At 51.6% G+C, this 21,511-nt stretch overlaps 1 protein-coding gene across 4 annotated transcripts in view; it reads left to right on the forward strand.

Annotated features, from left to right (window-relative positions):
* Nucleotides 1–21,511, forward strand: part of LOC122745488 (glutathione hydrolase 1 proenzyme-like) — an 85,572-nt gene that overhangs the window by 13,337 nt on the left and 50,724 nt on the right. Inside the window, exon 1 of one of the 4 annotated variants that reach the window (XM_043990812.1) lies at nt 15,448–15,697. The exons of 2 other annotated variants lie outside the window; for them this stretch is intronic. The gene's annotated coding sequence lies outside the window, so the exon portion shown is untranslated. Of the gene's footprint in view, nt 1–15,447; nt 15,698–21,511 lie in introns of those variants that run through there. One more of the 4 variants, XM_043990815.1, reaches the window with a different exon arrangement.

The following is a 21,511-nucleotide window of genomic DNA, read 5'->3' on the forward strand; positions in this document are numbered from 1 at the left end:
GTTGCAGAGGTGCAGTGGACAGGCCTTGCTGTCATATTGGATGTGGGCAATGAGAGAGAGTGAGGAGTCCAGGATGACGCTAGAGTGGGAGCTGGAGGGACAGGGAGGATGGGGTTATCCTTTACAGTGGGAAAGGTAGAAGTGGGAGAGGGATTGGGGGGAAGATATGGTAGACTGGAAGCCATGGGGCCATGTCCAACTCTGTGATTCTGTCCTTCGGGGACACTGGTCAGATGTAGCCTGGGGTGGCATTTCTAATTTTATTATTTATTTATTTATTTTTTTGGTGAGGCAATTGGGATTAAGTGACTTGCCCAGGGTCACACAGCGAATAAGTGTCAAGTGTCTGAGGCTGGATTTGAACTCAGGTCCTTGTGAATCCAAGGCCAGTGCTTTATCCATTGCACCACCTAGTTGCCCCATGGGGTGGCCTTCTTCTCTGGGAGAAGCAGCGTGAGAATAGGGGAGGAGCACAGACTTCCTCTACTCCATACAGATCCCCTGCCCTGGACTCATGGGGAAGACTCTCAGTTCTTGTCCTTCTTGCCAGTTGTTTCCTTGCAGATCTGCAGTAACAAACACTTTTTTTCCCATTATATATATATATATTTTTTTTTTTTAGTGAGGCAATTGGGGTTAAGTGACTTGCCCAGGGTCACACAGCTAGTAAGTGTGTGTTAAGTGTCTGAGGCTGGATTTGAACTCAGGTACTTCTGACTCCAGGGCCGGTGCTCTATCTACTGCGCCACCTAGCTGCCCCTATATACATATATATTTTAATCATTAAAGTATTTTATTATTTTCTAGTTACATGTAGAGATAGTTTTCAACATTTGTTTTCATAAGATTTCTAGTTCCAAATTTTTCTCCCTCCCTCCCTTCCTTCCCCCCTCCCCAAGACAGAAAGCAATCTGACATAGGCTATATATGTACAATCACATTAAATGTATTTCTGCATTAGTCATGTTGTCAAAGAAGAATCAGAACAAAAGGGAAAAAACTCAGAAAAGAAAAAAACAACCCCAAAGTAGAAAGAGTCTGGTTCAATCTGCATTCAGAATCTACAGTTCTTTTTTTTCTGGATGTGGAGAACATTTTCTACCATGAGTTCTTTGGAATTGTCTTGGCTCATTGCACTGCTGAGAAGAGCCAAGTCTATCACATTTTGACAAGGATCGATACCTATCAGTGTTTGAAGTACACAGGAGAGGGCTGGGCCAGAGGGGGAAGAGATGCCTTCAGTGTGTCCCAGGGGGAAGGTCTTCATCTGTGCCTCCTGGTAATGGAGGGAGGGGAAAATCATCCTAAGACATTGGCCATGGTGTGAACAAAGGCATTCAGAGGGGAGAGAACAAGACAAGAATAGTGGGGAAGGTGGGGAGGGGATAGAGAGTGTTGGATTCTCAGCCCTGAATTCCAAGGTCAGGTACTTTGTTTGGTAGGCAATGGTATTTGAGCATAACATCGATAAGATCTGAGCAAGGCCTTTAGGAAGGTACCATGGGCCTTTGTGACCAGTGAGGGGGAATCCCTGGACTCAGAGTGATATGGAGAGGTTCATGGGAAGTGATGGCTTCTCACTGATAGAACAGGCAGGTGACAGGGCCTTCTAACAGAGTAGTGAGTGGCACTGCTTCCAGACACCTGCCGGAGATCATAACCATCAGCAAACATTTCCTAAGGCTCTGTGCTTTTTACAAGGCCTTGGTTAGGGAATGGAGAGAGTGGGTAGATATCAGGGATTTCACAGCCCTGTTGGGGAGGGGGATGGTGACAGGGACTGATACAGACAAGAGGCCAGGGTCCCATGAGCACCGACTACCACCATCACAGGAATCCTCCTAAGAGGTTAAGGAGGCATCAAAGGTATGACTAACACTGACCTTGTGAGCCACAGTCATTACTGGCCATCTGTGCCCTCCAGTGAGCTCTGTAGCCAAGACCACAACCCCAGACACAAGACTTCCTGGGGACACACCCAAGGCAGGAGAGCACAGGCATGGATAGAGCTTCCATCTGAAGTCCAGACTCTGAAGAGCTGCCATTCCCTTCCTCTCAGAGATCCAGCCCAGGCACCCCTGGCTTTGACCTTCTATCTATAGGAAACCTGCCTTCCACAGCTTCATGGCTCTGCCTCCCTGGTTGTGCTAAGCCACCTCCGGTGGTTGGGGGGAGAGGTCAGCACGGGGAGGTGAACAAACAGACATGGAGCAGAGTCGTCCTGGCTTAGAAGATGGCCTAGCAAAGGCTGGACCGAGGAGGGCTCAGGATGCGCCTGGCATCACTCACACAGAGACCAAGATGGCGGGAGTCTGGGGAGGCCTCAGAGGAGTAGTAGAAACAGAGGCTGAGACTAGTGTGGGAATGGCCTGGGATGGCAAGCGTAACTAGAGAGATGGGAGATGCCCAGGCTTTGGTTCACAGGATTTCTGCAGCTCAGCGGAGGGAAACAGCTGTACTTACTCTGAATCTGAGCTGTTCCTGGCTTAGGGAGCCCCGCCACCCTCTGGTGTGACTCTGCCTCCACATGCCAGGCATTGAACTAGCAGTTAGGAAGGGCTGTGCTAAGTGCTGGCATGACAAAGACAAGGAAGAAGGAAGACGGTCCTGCCGTCGAGGAGCAGAAGACAACACAGAAACGCGGCACCAAAAGGAGAGGCAAGTGGAAGAAGAGGGTGCCCCCGTGCAAGGAGGCCTGGTATAGAGAGTATTGGGGAGATGGGGTGGCCGGGCTCTCATGAGAGTGAAGGAGGAACCAGCCAGTCCGAGGAAGAGGAGGGTGATTCAGTCAGCCAATCAATGAAACACCAACTGTGTGTCTGGCCCTGTGCTAAGTGCTGGCATGACAAAGACAAGGAGGAAGAAAGACAGTTTGGCCCTCAAGAAGCTTCCAGTCCAATAGGAGAGACAACGGGCAAACAAGCTCGGCACCAGATAAATAGGAAGTCATCAATAGAGGGGAGGCATCTTCTAATCTTGTTGTTTGTCCTTCATTCCCAAAGAGGACCATGACCTCGGGGGATGTCATGACTTGTGTGGTGTTCAAAATTATATGGGGTTGCCTAGAATGGTCCCGAGTTTTAGGGACAATTAGCTGGGGTTCTAGTGTGGAGCTACTTAGAAATCAGAGGCGACTGCACCAGTTTGGGGCATTAAGCATTTATTAAAGCATATGAAATATTAGTAAGGAGAGCACGCACATGGCTCAAAAAGATCAGAAGCCCTACACACCTAGGATAGGGGAGAGAGAGCATGCAGAGGGAAGAGCGCACCAAGAGCGCACCAAGAGCGCTAAGGGCGTCAAGGGCCAAGGCCCCTGGCCAGGGTGTTTCACCTGTCTCAGGTAGAGGTGGGTCACTCCACCTTGATCCAAGCTAATTGGTAACATTCAAGTCCATGGATTGACACGACCTGAGGATGAGTTAACTTCCTTTAGTTAGTCCGGAAGGTGATCTACATTTCCTTTGAAATTCTCCTGACTCTGGGCTGGCCCTGCAAAATCAGCTGGAGTTCCTCTGTGTGTGTGTGTGTGTGTGTGTGTGTGTGTGTGTGTAGTCTCTGAGTCCCCCAAACACCCTAGTATTAATAATTTTCTCACACTTGTAATGATCTGGATTTAAGGGGAGGAGAGGTGTACAAGGTCACCAAGCTCACTCCCCCAGAGCCATCTGGGGTCAGTGGTGAGATATACATCAGGACAACTGGAGATGGCCCCCGATGTTTGAGGCAGTTGAGGTTAAATGACTTGCCCAGGGTCCCACAGCTAGTAAGTGTTTGAGGTGAGAGTTGAAGTCAGGTCCTCCCAACTTCAGGTCCAGTGCTCTATCCACTGTGCCACCTAGCTGCCCCACTGGCACTGCAATTAAGAGGGGCTAGGGAAGGCTTCCTGGACAAGGGGGGATTTTGGATGGGACTTGAAGGAAGTCAGGGAGATCAGCTGGAATGGAGGAGGGAGGGAATTCTAGGCATGGAGGACAAGCAGAGGGAATGCCCAGAGATGGAGGGTCTGAACAACTGGGAGGCTGGATTGAATAATTCGGGGCAGGGAGGAAGGTGTAAGAAGATGAGACAGGCTGTGAAGGGCTTTGAATGCCAAGCAATTGGTCGTTCAGGGGTCAGAGGGCTGGGCCTGGGGTCAAATCTAGCCTCAGACACTAACTAGCCATGTGACCCTGGGCACACACTTTGCCTCAGTTGCTCATCTGTAAAAGGGAGATAAGAGCACCTATTCTCCCAGAATTGTGATGAGAATCAAGGCTATCACTTCTGCACAGCACTGAGCACAATGCCTGGCACAGAATAGGCACCATATCAATGTTAGCTATTCTGGGGATCACTGGAGGTTATTGAGTAGGGGAGTGACTGACATGGTCTCAACTACCCTTTAGGACAATCATTTTGGGGGCTGAATGGAGGCCAGAGTGGAGGGGGGAGCCCGAGGCAGGTGATGGCCCTAGTCCAGGTGTGAGGGGCCGGGGGGCCTGCACCAGGGTAGGGGCAGACTGGGGAGATGCTGCAGATGCACAAGGACAGGCCCTGGGCCCATGTTGGATCTGGGGGTGAGAGAGAGTGAGGAGCCCAGGCTTGCTCTTAGGTTGGCAGCCTGAGGGCCTGGGGAAGGTAGGAGGCAGGGAGGGTTAGAGGGAAAAGGTCAGGTTCTGTTCTGGACACATTGAGTGTAAGATGTCCACTGGACATCCCGCTGGAGATGTTGAAGGAGGCCGGCAGAGAGGTCGGGGCAGGGCAGGGAGGTCTGAGAGTCCCCAGCATAGAGATGGTCTCAGCAAGGCTGGCCTCCTGGTCCCTGTTTCCTACTCCTATGGGCGATCTCATCGGCCCCCATGGATCCAGGGACCATCTCTGTGCTGGGAACTCTCAGTGACAAGTGAGAAAACTGGGGCAGAGAAAAATTAAATGACCTTCCCGAGGGGCAGAGGCAGGATTTGAACTCAGATTCTCCCAACTCTGGGCACCTCCACGCCCTTGCTGCCCCCAGGCTACCAGAGATGATGTTCAGTGCTCCTTTGAGCTCCTGGCCGCAGGACCAGAGGCTGAGGGGCGCCTTAGGGTACTGAGGGCCAGGCCTCTGCTGTGGGCAGCTCGGCCTGGTGACTGGCTCAGTCCCTTCAGTGTCTGCTCTGCCTGAGCTTGCAGACCCAGGGCAGGACAGGACCGGATGGGACATGTCTCTATGATCACCCTCAGTCACAGGGCATCCCGCCTGGGCAGCCTTGTCAGGAAAGGAGATTATGTACACCCTGAGGGCCTCCTGCCCCCCCCCAAGGTCTCCTGCCCCCCCAAGAGGGCCTCCCCCCCAGGAGAGCCTCCTGGCCCCCCCTAGAAAGGCCTCTTGCCCCCCCAGGAGGGCCTCTTGTCCCCCCCCCCAGGGCCTCTTGTCCCCCCTCAGGAGAGCCTCCTGGCGCAGCCCCCCCCAGGACCTCCTGGTCCCCAGACTCTTACCCCTGCTCTTCCATGGCAGGAGCACCGACCTATCTAGAAACGCCTCTGGCAGCACAGCAGGCCAGCCCCAGTGCTGGGTGACCCGAATGTAATGATCACCTGCTACCAAAGCCTCCCAGGGCCCTTCCACTCCTTGAGCAGAAGAGTAGCTGCTTCCTTTCCTGGCTGCCTTCCCCCTCTCCCTGCTCCCTCCCTGTCTCTCTCTTTCCCTCTGTCTGCCCCTTCTACCTCCCTCCCCCTCCCTGATTCCCTTCCTCTCTTTCCTTTTCTCTTCTCTTCCTCCCACCCCGCAACTACCACTGGCATGGGAGTGAAGGATGGAGGGGATGGGACAGGGCAGCCGAGGGAGACGGAGTCCCCAGAACCTCAGCACTGCCATGTGGTCCAGCCCACAGTTTCTGACCAATATCCCACTGAACATCCTCTCTGCCAGGTCTCTGATATCTGATGGATGGCCCACCACCTTGTCAGGCAGCCCTCAGCAGCCCCAGCTCCAAAGTTTTCAGTTAGTTCATTCAGGGGCCCAGTGAGCCAGGCAGGGGATGGAGCCGGAGGGAGATGGACTTGGCCACCAGCTAGGTAACCAGCATGGGGGAGGGGGCAGGTGGAGGGCTGGGGAGCTGGGCTTGTGTGCTGGGTAGGCCAGTGGCTCCCATCCCGTCCCCTCCAGCACTCTCAGATCTGCATCTGTCATCTGTGAATCAGCAGCATGTGGAGGTGTAGCTTATCCGAAAAGATCTGGGCGCTTTAGGGGCCTGAGCCTTTAGCTCCCTGAGTCAACAAGGTGGGTTCTGGGGCCTCCCCCGTCTCCCTTCCTTTCCCCATGCCGCCTGCTGGGTTCCACAAGGCAGAGGCAGGTGTGCCAGGCAGTTGCTGCCAGGCCCCGGGCTTCCAGGCCAGGCCAAGGCATGGACTGTGCCTGTCATTCAAGGACCAGCCTCAGGTGGTAGCAGACCACAGATTCTGTAGTGCGCTCAGGACGCTGGCCTCCAGGTGATGCAATGCGGGAAGCTTGTTGGTTAAATCTGGAGTAAAGAAAACAGGAAACCTCAGGCTCCCGGCAGATTAGGCCTAAACTCTGGGGCTGCTCCAACAGAAGCCCAAGTCCTTAGTGAAGGGAGGAGGAGGAGGAAGTGGGGAGGGAAGAAGAAGGAGGAGGGGGAAGGGGAGGAGGAGGAGGAGGGGGAGGGGAGGAGGAGGAGAGCTCTGGTGCCCAGCTCTGGGCAGGAGCCTGCAGACACTTGCTCAGTTCTGGCTCCCATGGGAGGAGGAGTGTCGATAAACTGGCAAGGGTCCACAGAAGGGTGGGAGCAGGGGAGCCCAGGCCACTGGGGAGGTGGGCATGTGATGACTCTGCTTATTGTATGTGAGAGCTGTCTCAGCTTGGAAGGGCAGTCCTAGGAGGTAGTGAGCTCCCCCTCCCTGGAGGGCTCAGAGCAGAGGCTGTATGATCCTTCTCAGAGGTGCTGCTAGAGACATGAGGATTCTTGTTCAGGCCCCTTCCCATGTGGAGATTCTCCAAGCCAGCAGATATGGGGACATTGGGAGCAGGAGGCCTCCCCCAACCTTCCTCGTGTAACATGGGCTCATGTCTGTGAAGTAGACTGATGTCTGAATTCATGGAGATTCTCCATTTAGAAGTTTAGTTATGAGGTGGATTGTACTTGTGTCCCCCATTTAGGAAGAAAAAGTCTGAGAATAGGCTTGGTCTTCTGCCCAGGCCTGAGCTAGGAGTGGTTCTTTTCTCAGTGTGGCTCCCATTTCGCTCTCCAGCCACAAACAAAGGATCACCTGGCAACAGCAGGCTGGGCTACAGGCGACTTGGAGAAATAATACAAAATCTGGGAAGTGTTTTCTCTCATTGGATACATTTAAGAAAAGCAAAAAATGTAAGTCAGTCTGGGGAGCAGTGCAGGGCTCACCTCCTTTGTTCCTTTCTCTGAGGACTCTGAGCTCCTGCTCCCACATGCACCCAGTCTAATTTTGAATAAAGTCTTTCTCCTCCCAACTGGGAAGAGCTATAACCCCAGGAGGTTTTGTGGTCTTTATCTTGCCTGGTGACATTCCTCCCCGGGGTTTGACATTTTTAGTCCCCTGCAAAATCATCTTCAACCAGGACCAGTGGCCATAGTTGTACAGTGCCCAAAGCCAGCCTCCTGGGAAGTCCCAAAGCACACACTGCAGAGCAGAGCACCCAGACCCAAAGCCGGGTCACATGCAGCACATAACAGCACCTTTCACAGTGGTGGGTGCGTTTTTGACTAAAAATACAGCAAATAGCATAGGAGTGGTAACAATGGGAGACCGGGGGGGGGGGGGGGGGGGGGGGGGGGGCGCGGCTAGGTGGCGCAGTGGATAAAGCACCGGCCCTGGAGTCAGGAGTACCTGAGTTCAAATCCGGCCTCAGACACTTAACACTTACTAGCTGTGTGACCCTGGGCAAGTCACTTAACCCCAATTGCCTCACTAAAAAAAAAAAATAAATAAAAAAAACAATGGGAGACCGGCAAAGCCGCAGGAGAGCCCAAATAGCAAACTCAACCAGGTTAACAAACAAGAGGAATTCTGTGCAAAGCTAGAGTCCAAAGCCATAAGGCAGGGGCCACATTTAAGCATGGGACTGCCAACATCTGCAGGTAAACCCAAGGCTCTCATTGCAAGAGAAAACACTATCACTCTGGTCTGGTCACTTGAGGCATCCTCAGTAACCCTCCCTGACCTGCTGACCTACCTGTCCCTATACTTGTGTTTGTGAATGGGAGGGGCCGGTCTTGTCCACTCCCATCTGACCCTAAAAAAGGGCTTGGGCTGCTAGTAGCATCACCTAGGGGTTGGTGGGGGGCATCACAGGGTGCAGAGTGCTGGGCCTGGAGTCAGGAAGACCTGAATTCAAATCTAGCCTCAGATACTTACTAGTTGTGTGACCCTGAATAAGTCACTTCCTCTCTGTTGGGCTCAGTTTCCTCAACTATAAAATGGAGGTCATAATAGCACCTACTTCCTAGGGTTGTTGTGAGGTCAAATGAGGTAATCATTGTGAAGTACTGGCACTCAATGAGCACTGTAGAAATGTGAGCTCTTGTTGTCATTGCCATGATCTGAGGAAATTGTCTGTCTTCAAGAGAAGGCATCACTTGGGCTGAAGTGTTAGGCAGAAAAAGGTGTTGCCACTGAATCCACTTGTTTCCCCTCACCTGAACTGATTACTGGGGTATGGTACACAGAGGCTCTTCTTAACTTGAAATGTCTGTTTCTTTGTTTGGATCATACGGTCTTTATATCACTAGGTTTACATATAAAGGATGAGTGTATGTGTACATAAAGAGAGAGTATGGAATCGTTTATCTGTCAGATTTATGGGCAGAGGAAGAATTTAGGACCAAAGAAGTTATAGAGAGCAAAACAAAATGTAAAATAAAAAAATACATAATTAGAAGGATAACTCCTTTTTAGGACCCACTGAGGTCTCCTAATATCAGTCTGCACATCTGGAAGACCAACTAACTCACTGATTGGCAATGAGTGGCTGTGATGAAATGTCTTTAGTGGACCCTCAGCACTCTCAGGGGCTGCCTTGTCAACAGGAGAGCTGCTCAGCCTCTTCCATTGGCCAGAGATCCACAGGTTCCATGAATGCCAAGACTTGGGAGCAGGGCTCCCTTGGAGTAGGCCCTGACAATGAACACAAGCGCTGGATCACCATTATTTTCTTCCAGCATTTTCTGGCTGATGATGAAGCTAGATGATGAGCTTCTTGTGACCTCTCTTTGGACTTAGAGACATATTGGTCAGGAGTATCTGCATTCCTCCTCAGAGACCCCCAAAGCACAAGTCAATAGGAAGGCATGCCCAAACATCAGCAGGTGGGGCATGAAGCCGGTGGCTTCATTCTTGTTAGAATTGTAGGCTACACACTGGTTCCCCAGACATTTTTTCTCTGGCTGCTGGCTGTGGGTCCCCTTGAGGATGGTGAAGTGTTGTCCTAGACAGCTCGGTGCGTCAGAGCCAACATCTTTCTGAATACTCTATTTCCCAAGTCCCTTTGTCTGAGTGGATCCTGCCAGGAAGTTCACACACTGAGAAAACTTTTCCCACAATACGGGGGCAACAGTGAAGGCTTTCTAGGTTGTCATGGGGTGTGCTTAGGGGTACTGAGTAAAGTATCCATCACCACCAATCTGTGATTTACATTTTTGCTGTCTCTGTTCAGAGATGGGAAATCAGGAAGATGAGTTGCAAAGGTTTGCTCTTACTTGTATTCTCCAAGTAAGCATGGGAGTCTGTAGCACTTGGCATACCATGAGCCCAAGCCTCATGCTGCATGATCACCACCTCAACCACCTGGGGCCTGTGCCCATCCCCCATCCCACGCCCATGGAGTAGCAGGGACTTGAAGAGAAATCCACCCAGTATTGAAGAGTTTCTAGGCACTTTCAGTGACATGTAAAATAGACCTGGAAGGATACCCATTGGAAAACTATAAGCAAATGGTCCAGGAACTCATGTCAAGACATAGATGGCAGATCCAAGGTGGAACAATGACTCTGGGAATACAGAAATTACACAGGAGTTTATGAAGATGCTTCTGAAGGAGAATACCAAGGACAGCTCTGGTATCCTTGGAAAAATCTTGAACCTGATGCACATATAACCATCATCTGGGGAAAACTAGGGAGATCAACGGTGCAACCCATGAGAAAAAATCCACCCCCAGGCTAAATGCCCTGGCAAGAGAAGAGGACCTTGGGATTTAGAGGATCTGTAGGTGCAGGGGCAGAGTTCAGCCTAGGCCCATTGAGCACTGACAATGACCTCATCAGCAATTCCTATTAATTCTTTTCTGCCTAGTGTCATAGGACCTCACACAGAGGTACAGGTAAAAGTTGGGAATGTGGATAACATTGCTGTCCTGGACAGTGGAGCACAAGTGACCACTGTGTCCCAGTCATTCCATGAGACAGTTGAAGGAAATCTCTTTTCTGCTTCTTGTAGGTGCTGGCTTTGGAAGACTCAGTTACAAAAACTACCCATTCTTGAGACACATGGAAGTAACTGTGGGATTTCCTGAAGATGCTGCTGGTGGGATATTCTGCCCCTGATTTGTCTAGACCCTTTAGGTGTCGATGGAATGTCAGCACTAATTGGAACCAAGTCTATAGTCTGTTCAGAATAATGAGTGTTGCAAGCAACAAGCTGGGATTCAAGCCCTGCATATTTTGACCATCCACAAAGCTTGCATGGAGTGCAAGGAGTGGTGCGTGCCATCAGGGAAGCTTTTCTGCCCCATACAGTGGGCCCCTCCTCTTCTTCATGCTGAGTGAGATTTCATTCAGGGAAACTGGGTTTATCCCTCTGTTTGTTTTCCAGTGACCTAATGAGCCTGCCATTGGGCTGAGGGAAGATATCCTCCCCACCATCTACCTACAGCTTCATTCTCCATCACTAGCATGGTTGCTATCTGGGTTAAGGCCTGGGTCTGCCTTAACCTCTTGAATAGGAGGGAAGTCAAATGTCTTTGCAAGCTCGATTCTCCTTCCTTCTCCTTTGGCTAATTGGAGACTCCTCCACCTCACTTGGAGGGATGAGGGAGTGTGTGTGTGTGTGTGTGTGTGTGTGTGTGACAAACTCATGTCCAGGAACTAGTTCATCTTACTTCTTCTGTCAACTTGTTATGTTTCCATGGTTCTGAGCATTCATATGTCACATCCACAGTGGCTCAGCCTGACCCTAACCCTTCTTAGGTGGGCTAGACTTCTGTCCCCTGATCAGCACATCATGATTTTCAAGGTGTCAAGATCTGGTCAATAATTATGGGAGGATCACACCCATAATGCCAATATTTAACCAATTCCCCAAGATTATGTAGTCCATCAAGCAATCTAATCAAGTGTGGCATCCAGGTAGTCCTGAGCAAACATCATTGGAGTAACAACCTAGAAGATCAAAGTAGTTGTAAATCATGTGGCATTCTCCCCGAGGGCACTGTTAAGGGGGAAATTGGTGGGGGTTGGAGATAGGGGTTTGGGATAGGGGTTCTTAGGGAATTGGGTGAGGGGTGGCTGTGGATCTCTCAAGCCATCTCTCTCCTCCTCCGGCCACAAAGGCAGCAGCCACACCTAATCTTATCTCCCCAGGGGTGGGGGAGATCAGAATGAAGGGTGGTGGTCCTGGAGCTAGCTCAGTCCAGATCTGGTGCTACTTATCTCTTTAGGTATGTCTGTCCTTTGGTTTAGTTTCTCAAGGAGAAGGTTCTTTGATGTACTCCAGAGAATTTCTGGGGTATGGGTTAGGGTTAGGGTTAGGGTTAGGCTAGGCCCATAACAGCACCAAGTACTTACTCAGCATTACCATGCACAAATGCTTGGGTGGGGCACAAGGGTCCGTAAGACTAGGAAATACATAAATTAAAAAACCAGCAGTAAAAAAAATGACCTCTGGTCTCAGAAGAAAAACCAACGGGCAGAGTGTTCCTCACACTGTTAGCTTGGCACAAGAGAGGATCATAAACCTGGCCCCCAGAACCGGGCGAGTGAGTCAGCCGACAAGCACTGATTAGGCATTTCCTGTGTGCTGGGCACTGGCTAAAGGCTGGGGATACCAACACAAGCCAAAACAAAGATGGTCCCTGCCCTTAAGGAGTGGATGCTCCAATGGAGGAAGACATAAAAGGAAGATCTAAAGAGATAGGTGTGTGGGGGTGGGGGCAGGCTAGAAGTCTGGAGGATGAGAGGTCTGAAAGACCAGAACCAAGAATGGTGCTGGGATGGGGATGAAGGCTGCCCTGAATAGCTTGCCAAAATGGAGGCCTGACCAATGGGAGAAGGGTGGAGGTAAGAAGAGCCTGGGACTCTGGTGACTCCCCTCAGGCCACCTCATTGCCTCATCCTGGACTCCAGACTCAACCTTGGATGTAGACCCTCTTGCCTTGTGTGAGCTGCCTGAGGACAGGGTGTTCCTTTGTAGACAGCATTCCTGGCCCTAGTCTGTAGAGGATGTCCCACTGGAGTCTAGCCCACTGTGTGGGAGAGCACAAACTCAAACTCTGCCCTCCATTTTTCTCCCAAGTTGTTTGGACGTTGCAGTTCTGGGGGAGTGAACTGCCTGTCTACCCCACAACAGCCAAGGCCATTGTGCTTCCAAGGGAGATTGTGGCCCCCCTCCCCCCACCAGGAGTCCTAATCCCTGCTACTCCAGAGTAGAGCTTCGGGTGAGAAGGCAGTCCGGTTGTTTGGGGTAAAAGATGGGGATCACTGGGCTACTGGGGGAGGCAGAAGAGGAAGGACAGAGAAAAAACCTTTCCAAGGGAAGTCAGAAGCCTAGCAGAGGGAGGGGCTTGCTGGCCTCTAGGAAGTGTGGGGGCCCTCTGGTCAGTTTGGGGGCAGCATCAGTGTTCTTGGAGGTTTTCTGCCTTTTCTGTGGGGTGGGATGATGCCTTTGCTACACCCAGTATATTGAGCTCCTTGCAGAGGTTCTGAGGGCTTTCTTAATGGCGGGATTTGAATCCAGGTCTTTCTGATCATCACTCTGGTTCTCTCTCCCCTGCAGGAGCTGGGAATACAGGTCAGGTTAGCACCTTTTTCTAAGCAAGAACCCAGTACCACTACTCAGACATGAAGCTTCGGCTCAAAATCACAGAATGTCTGAGCCGGAAGCTTCCTCTGAGTCCATCCAGGGGTGTCTAGCCTCTGCTGGAATCCTTTGAAAGAAGGGGAGCTCACTACCTCCTCTGGAAGCCCATTTGGAGATGGTTCCTGTTGGTAGCCTCAGTTTCCCTCCGTCATTTTTCCTTCTGTTTTAGGACCTGGCTTTTGATCCCAGGTCTGTCATCCTTTGTACACTAAGCAGGTTAGGACAGATGATCTTAGAAGACTCTTGCAGTTATGGACCTTGGATTCTCTTCTCCACGCTAAGCATCCTCAAATGCTCAGGGATGCAGCCTCCAAGCCCTTCCCCTGCCTTCATCCTCTCCATCCTCCCAATGTCCTCTCTAGACAGGGGTGCCCAGAAGTAAACCCAGGCCTTCAGACAAGGTTTGACCATCTTGATACTAGCTCAAGCTTCAGGATGAGCAAGGACCTTTGCAGATGGTAACTCGGTCAGCCGTGTGCCAGGTACTGACTGTGCTGATTTCTGGAGATACAAAGGCCAAACCAGTCCCTGCCTTCCAGGAGTGCCTGTGTGGAGGACAGTCCAGCAGGCATCTGACCTCCTTTGCCCTGGAAGCTGGGCCCTGAAGACAAGAGCCCCTTAGCTCCTTTGTGGGGGGACCTGCCATCATCCAGCTAATGTATATAGTGCTGATGGACCAACTAGGCCCCCAGCTCTTTTTCAGAACACCTGCTGACCCATGGTGGGTTCTCCCTCCTGCCTCTCTTTGTCAAGTGGGTCTTTTGAAGCTAAGCATCAGACCCAGACAGCAGAGCCTGGGCCAGTTCCCCCAAGACCTCTCTCCCCCCTGGCACATTCTTGGCTTGAAGCCATTTGGGAATCTCTTGGTCTGCCTCAACTGCTGGACAGGATCCCTACCACCTGGTTGGCTTCAGAGCAGGCCTAGCCCTGGGGCCAAGGTCTGCCCTGGGGCATGAGGGCTAGTAGCTGGCTCTTTCTCTTTCTCCTCCTCCTCTTCCTCCTCCTCCACCTTTAGCCTTCCTGCCAGTGGGGAAGTGGAGAATCTGGTTTGGCCACTTTTCAGGCCAAACTGGGGGCAAACTGAACAAAATGAGCAGGGGGGGGCAGCTTGAGAAGAGGACTGGTCAGCCTCTTCAGTTTCCTTATCTCTGAAGCCCCTTCCACTTGGCTCAGGCACCTCTCCTCCAGTTACTCCCTCCCCATTTCCTCCTCCCTCCAGGGACCAGGGCTGTGAGCCTCTGAGGCTCAGTTTGAGATTCCAGGGTCCAGTACACGGCTTGGCCAGAATCTGTCCTCTGGGCACCGCTGTGGGGCAGAAGTCAGCTCCAGCACTGGCTGGCCTCAGTTTCCTCGTTCACATTCAGACTTCAGGGGATGACCTCAGGGTGGTCTGGGCTGCCTCTGCCTTCTCCCTCCCCGCCCAGAGGGGGCACTGTAGCAGAGGGCAGTGTTGGCCACCTCGGTCGGACCTGGGACTCCGGAGACCTACGACAGCCCCGTCTGAGAAGTAGCTTTTTTGATCCGGAGGATTGACAAGGAAACCAAATATATCGGAAAAGTTGCCAAAATACACACGTGAAAAGCAACTTTGGCGACTCCAGGTTAAGACTCCCTGCTTGGCCCCCGGACGCCAGTAGAGCCTCCCCCCCCCCCCCCAGTTCTGCTGTCCTCCCGGCCGCTGGTGCACGGAGCTCCCTGGCCTGGATCAGAAGACAAGAACTGGAAGGGCCCCTGGAGACAGATCATTAGGGCCCATTGGCCCATTTTGCAGATATGGAAACTGAAGCACCAGGTCAATATTTGCAAAGCTATACCTGGAGGGAGGAAGGAACGGAGGGAAGGCAGAGCCAGTATAAGGTGGGGGGAGGGTCTGGGTAAGGAAGGACAATCTCCTCCTGCAGGCTAGGTCTAGGTCTGGGGCGCCGCGGGGAAGATCAGAGAAGAGAGGCGCAGCGTAGAGTAGACCTTGAAGGCAGTTACTACCGGCTCAGCCTGGGGGACCTTGGCAACGTAAACAGTATAATTCAGAGGAGGAAACAGGTAGCTCGGAGGGGCCCAGCCCCATGCTCTGGGTCACACCAGGGGGGTCAGTAGCGGTCACGGTCACTTACCCTCTCCAGGCGTGTGTGTGTCTGTGTGTGTGTGTGTGTGTGTGTGTGTGTGTGTGTGTGTGTGTGTGTGAGAGAGAGAGAGAGAGAGAGAGAGAGACTTTGGCTGGGAGTGATGGGGGTCGGAGGCGGCGCCCGCCCCGCCCCACTTCGGACTGGAAGGCACCCTCCCAACCTCACCCCTTCCCCAGGGCGGGGCCAGCCTGGCTCCACCCCACCCCGCCCCTCTCTCTACCTGGCTCTCCTCGCAGTGATCTCGAAGCACCTTTGGTACTTTGGGCAGAGGAGAGGAGAGGAGACTGAAGACCGGGATCCTACGGGTCACCGAGAGGGGTTAGACAGGCGGAAAACGAGAGCCTGCAAATATTGGCCGCAGTGGGAGCCCCAGCAGGCTCCAGGGAGAGAGCCAGCCTACGGTCTTACTTCCTCCGCCGCTCCGCGGACAGGACTGTGCACCTGGTGTTCTCCGATCCCTGCCTGCGGTGAGCGGCCAGACCCAGGTGCCTCCTTCTCTCCCTCCGTCTGTCGGTCCTTCCGCAGGCCCCCAGCCTACCTGTGACGCCTCCCTACCAAGTCTCCCGGGCGTCCATTTCTGCTGCGGGGTTAGTCTGTTCCTTGCCACCTCCGGGGCAGACGGCTAGCGGTTCCCCCTCTTTCCTGTCGCCTGTGCGTCCTGTCCGACCCCCCACCCCTGCTCCCCGGCTGTTCATCCTTTCCTCGGCTACTTGGTCGCTTCCCGCCTTCAGACCCTGCCCTTGGCGAGCGTCCCCTCCTCGTGGACCAATCCCTCTTCTTTCTGGCTGGGGGTCCTCGTTCGTTCCGTCACTCTTCGGTGCCTCTGGCTGGCCTTCCCGACCGCGTCCCCCTCGTCCAGTCTGTCTGTGTCTGCCCCGGAACCCTCTTGGCCTCCACCGGTCTCTCCCTCCCTGCCTCCGTCCCTCCAGTTGTCTTGCTGCCCTTGCTCTCTTCTCCTCTCCTTCTCTCCCCTCACCTCCCACATCCTCCAGTCTTGCCTGCCCTGAGCTCCTCATCCCAAGCCTCCCCTGGTCCAGCCCAGCTTCTTGGGTACAAGTCTACCCACTCTCTTTCCCCAGCCCGCTGTTCTGAACATCCTTGCCTCCCCTCTCTCCTCCCAGGCCAGGTTTCTTCAGCTCAAAGACGGAGGCCCTACTAGGCCCCTGGCCCCAGGGCAATTTGCCCCACTCTTAACCCTAGCCCTGAGAACCTGGACTCAGCCCGGGCTCCATTGGCAGGATCTGCGCAGTCTGTTCTTTCTAATGACCAACAACATCAGGAATGAAGGCCAGACTCTGTGTGTGTGTGTGTGTGTGGGGGGGGGTCCTGGAGCAGGCCTGGCTTAACCATTCCTCACCCCAGGCAGCCCCCTGCCTGGGGCTGAGGATTTGCTGAAAGCTGCTGGGGGGTGGGGCTGGACCTGGGGGGCTCCTCGTGTACCTTGTATGCACAGGTGTTTGGGGGCTCTGGGTCTGGGTCTGTGTCTGTGTCTCTGCCCAGATTTTGTGCAGGGGCAGTCCAGGAAGGAAATTGGCAAATTCGAGATTCCTGGAATATTAGCAAGGAAGAGACTAGGACACAAGGAGAGAGAATCTGCCCCATCCCACTGCTGGGCATTAAGCTCCCCCTAATAAGCCCCTTGGGTTGGGCCCTGCGCCAGGGTGGGGGAAGGGGCACTTGCTGCCTTTGAGAAGCTTCCATTCTGCTGTGGGCGTTTGTATGGGGGATGGTGTGGGGGTGTGTGGCAGGGTTGGGCTTGCCCAAATTCGGGCGAGTCAAGCGCTCTCCCTTGTATCCCTGGAGAATAACCCAGGGCGCGGTGGACAGTAGGTGCTTAATAAATGCTCTTGATGGATGCTACATAAAAAATAAATACCCCTGGGAGTAGCTAGGTGGCGCAATGGATAAAGCACCAGCCCTGGATTGAGGAGGACCTGAGTTCAAATACAGGCTCAGACATTTGACACTAGCTGTGTGACCCTGGACAAGTCACTTAACCCTCATTGCCCAGCAAAAAAAAAAAAAATACCCGAAGACATTTGATGGTGATGGCAAGGGGATCTGTAAAGGCTTTTTTTGAGGCAACCCCACTTGAGCTTAGCCTTGACCAAAGTACAGGGTTTCAGAAGAAGAGGGAACATCCTTGGAATTAGGTGAGTCATGCTGGAATAGAGAATGCAAATATGGAATCCTCTGGAAAGATAGTCTGGAGCCAGATCATAATGAGCTTTAAAAGACAGAAATTTTTGTTTGATCATGGTTGCCGTAGGGAGCCATTGAAGTGTCTGGAGCAGGAGATTGATGTGGTCTGACCAGTGAGATCATGTTGGCAATCACTGACCATGTGCAGTGCATTGAATCTAATGCTATGCTGGGTTACACTAAGTGATAGTGCTCAAGGGACAAACCTGGGAGCCTGCAAGGATGGGGAGGGCAGCCCTGCACCTCCAAAGAGGGTTAGAGGGGTGGACTGGCGGACTGGCAGGGAAAGAACAAGAATTCTGTTTGGAACATATTGAATTTAAAATGCTTGTGGGCCATTCATGTGGAGATACCCAGAAGGCAACTGGAGCTGTGAGACTGGAGTGCAAGTGAGACTAGGCTAGTCCATTCATTCTCTCTCTCCTTGGACTTCTCCTAGCCAGCCTCCCTCTTCCTCCTTCCAAGCTCCTAGCACAGTGCCTTCTTTGGAGAAAGTACTTATGCTTTCAGCCTCTGCCCCATCTCTCCCTCTCTCTTCCTCCCTCTCTCTGTCTCTTGTCCCCCTCTCTCCTGCCCTCCTCTCTCTCCCTTCCTCTCCCCTTCCCTCTCTCTTGCCCCCTCTTCCCTCCTTTCTCTCACCACCCCATTCTTCTTTTTTTCTCCTTTCCTCCCTCCCCTTTTTCCTCCTCTTTCTCTTCCTCCCTCCCCCCTCTCTCTCCTCACTCTCCTTTGCCCCTTCTTCCTCTCTCCCCACCACAACTATCATCTATCTGCCTTTTATCAAGGAGTCTCTTGCATAGAGGTGTCAATTGAATCAATGGGAGTTAATGGGATCATCAAGTGAGAGAGTATAGAAGGAAGAGGGGCCAGGACAGAGCCTTAGGAGGCCCCCGTGGTTAGGAGGCACTGGTGCTGATCATGAGCCTACAAAGGAAGCTGAGAAGGAGTGGCCCTGGAGAGGGAGGGACAGAACCAGGAGAGACTGGAGGCATGGATTGAACACTCAAAGAGTTATTGGTGATGTCGGATGTTGTCCAGTTGGTCAGTCACGTCACTCACTGGGACCCAATTTTAAGGGGGTTTCTTGGCGAAGATTCTGGAGTGGTTTGCCATTTCCTTCTGGTGATGGGGAAGGGCAATTTCAGCTAAGTGCTGGAGAATCCTGATTAGATAGGAGTGAACAGGTGAGGTAGGCATGGCTAGGAGTCTGGCTGAGATGGGGGGGGGGCTAGCACTCCAGCTGCAGCTATGGGAAGAGGGAAGCTTCTGGAGATGGAGGGGTTCATTCCTGATTCTGTATCCCCAACATCGAGTGCAGTTCCTACCATGGACAAGGTGCTTGATGGGTCAATGATTGTGGATCGTAAGGGATCTAGAGGGTTTGTGAGCAGCAGGGGAGGAAAGAGTGAATAATGAGAGGTTGAGAATTGCAGGAGACTGGGGATGGGGAATGATAGAAGAGGCAAAATCCTGGGAGATGAAAGGCGCTAATAGCAAGACTGGCTTTGGCAAAGAGAAAGGCAACCTTATCCCCTGAGACTGGGTCAAGTAAAGGAGAGAATGGTGAACCCTGTTGAAGGCTTAGGGAGAAGAAAGAGGTCGAGTATAATTCCCCCTGAGGGGTTACTTCAGGATTTTCACTTGAGGGGTGTGTATGTGTGTGTCTGTTTACTCTAGGTATTCTAGGAGTTAACCTGTGGCTCTTCATCCCCAACACTGTAGCTCACAAGCCCCCACTGGTATGTGCTTCCTAGCCACCAGTAAGTAGACAATTAGATTTTAGCAAAGGCACTTATGAAGATGGTATGATGGGAATAGTTAGTATACAACATCCTCCCCCTTCCCCACAAATACATGTTGCATCCATGGGAAGCCAATCCTAAAGCCAATCCATGTGGTCAACACCAAAGTGTGATAGTAGTGAAGCTCTCCATTTCTCCCTTCATGGAGTCCTTGAGCCATTCCCCTTAGGTGCAGCACTCTGCTGGATGGACCGTTCTTCTTGAACCCACAGACTCCTTCCTACCATGAAGGAACACGCTCTCTACAGCACTATCTCTTGCATTCATATCTGTCTTCCACATGTCTTTTTGGTCCTGGCTGGATTGTCTCTTACTGGTCCAGGATTTCTCCATCAATAACAGGATCGATAGTGGGGAGTGGGAGAATATAACACCCTTCTCTGGAACTGCTCCCCCACCCTTATCCCACTGTTGCCTTTTGATACTCACATAATGGCTTCTCTTCACATTTTCCAAACAGATCCCTCTACTCACGGGCTGACTAACTCCCAGACTGGCACTGAAGGTTCATCCCTCAGGCTCTTACCCTGTTTACATTAATCCAGGTGGTAGTGGAACCCTTACCCTTACAAAAAAGGATGAGGTGAAGTCTTGTACCTGGAGGGGATGGAAGAGGTAGTGTTAGTGGCTTAAGGGAAAAAATATGAAATTTAGAACAAGGCTGTGAAAGTCAATTGGGGTAGAGGCAGCATGAAGGGCCCATTGGAGGTAAGATCACACCCATCTGTAATGGACGCAGTCAGTACCACTGGGTGACTTGTTCTGTCCAAGTGCAAAAGTGCTGACAAAGGAGAGAGGGGTGGAGACCAGAAGTTGTGCTGAGGATGGGTTTAGGTGGGGTGAGACACAGAAAGCCGGAAAGACCAGAAGTTGTGGTCAGATAGAGGAATGTCTGTTAAGCCTTACAGACGTATACTATTTGTGGGCAATGACACCATTGAGAGCTGGACCAACTCTGCACGTGGCTGAACTGGAGGGAAGGTGCAGGGTCTAGGATATGAGTCAGTCAGTAAATATTTATGAAGCACCAATGATGTGCCAGGCACAGTGCAAAGGTGAGGAGATCAGCTTGGAAACTGGGGTGGAGAGGAATACTGTGAGCCAGCTCCAGAACTCCTTGAGAGAGGAGGGAGAATGATCTGAGGGCCAGGATCCAAATGGGGCAGGAGGAGAATGTACCTGGAGGGAGACCCCACAAAGAAGAGCTTGTTGAGGTCCTGTGGAAGGGGGAGATCTGGAGGTAGCAATGAGAGGAACTAGAGAAGAGCCTGTTCTTCCTCCTGAGCTAGAGGGTTGGGTTTCTTGAAAGGAGCATCTAGGGATGGAGATGCAGGTAGTTGGTCTAGGCCTTGAGGGAAGCTGTTGTTCAATCAAGAGGCAGGAGGGGGCACTGCAGTGGATAAAGTGCCAAGCCTGGAGTCTGAGACTCATCTTTCTGAGTTCAAATCCAGCTTCAGACATTTACTAGCTGTGTGACCCTGGACAAGCCACTTCACAAGTCACTTTGTCAATTAGTATCTTTGCTAATTTTCTGAGTAAACCATCATATCATCATCTGTAAAGTGAACTGGGGAAGGAAACAGCAACCACTCCAGTATTTTTTTCTAGTTATTCATTCATTCATTCATTTGTCTACTTATTTATTTGTTTGTTTGTTTGTTTATTTAAAGTTTTGAGTTCCCTCTATCATTCCCTCCCTCCCCTCCTCCTCCTTAAGGTGGCAAGCAACCAGATATAGGTTATACATGTGCAATTATGTAAAACATTGCCCTTTTAATAATTTTATACAAAAAGACTCAAGTAAAAAAAAAAGAAAGTGCAAAACAGCATGCTTCAGTCTGTGCTCAATCAACATTAGTTCTTTCTCTGGAGGTGGATAGTAGGTTTCATCATTAGTCTTTTGGGATTGTCTTGGATCATTGTATTGCTGAGAGCAGTTAGGTCATTCACAATTGCTCCTAGAACAATAGTGTTGCCACTACACAATGTTCTCCTGGTTCTGCTCTCTTCACTATACATCAGTTCATATGAGTCTTTCCAGGTTTTTCTGAAATTATCCTGCTTGTCATTTCTTATAGCACAATAATATTCCATTACAATCATATATCACAGCTTGCTTAGTCATTCCCCAATGAATGGACATTCCTTTGATTTCCAATTCTTAGCCATCACAAAGAGTTGCTATAAATATTTTTTGTACAATTTGTTTCCTTTTCTTTTTTTCACAATTACTATTGTTAACTGTTTCCCTTCATCTTATTCTCTTCCCCATGATATTTACTCTATTATCTATCT

Source organism: Dromiciops gliroides, chromosome 3 (genome assembly GCF_019393635.1).
Source record: "Dromiciops gliroides isolate mDroGli1 chromosome 3, mDroGli1.pri, whole genome shotgun sequence".
Lineage (NCBI taxonomy): Eukaryota > Metazoa > Chordata > Mammalia > Microbiotheria > Microbiotheriidae > Dromiciops > Dromiciops gliroides.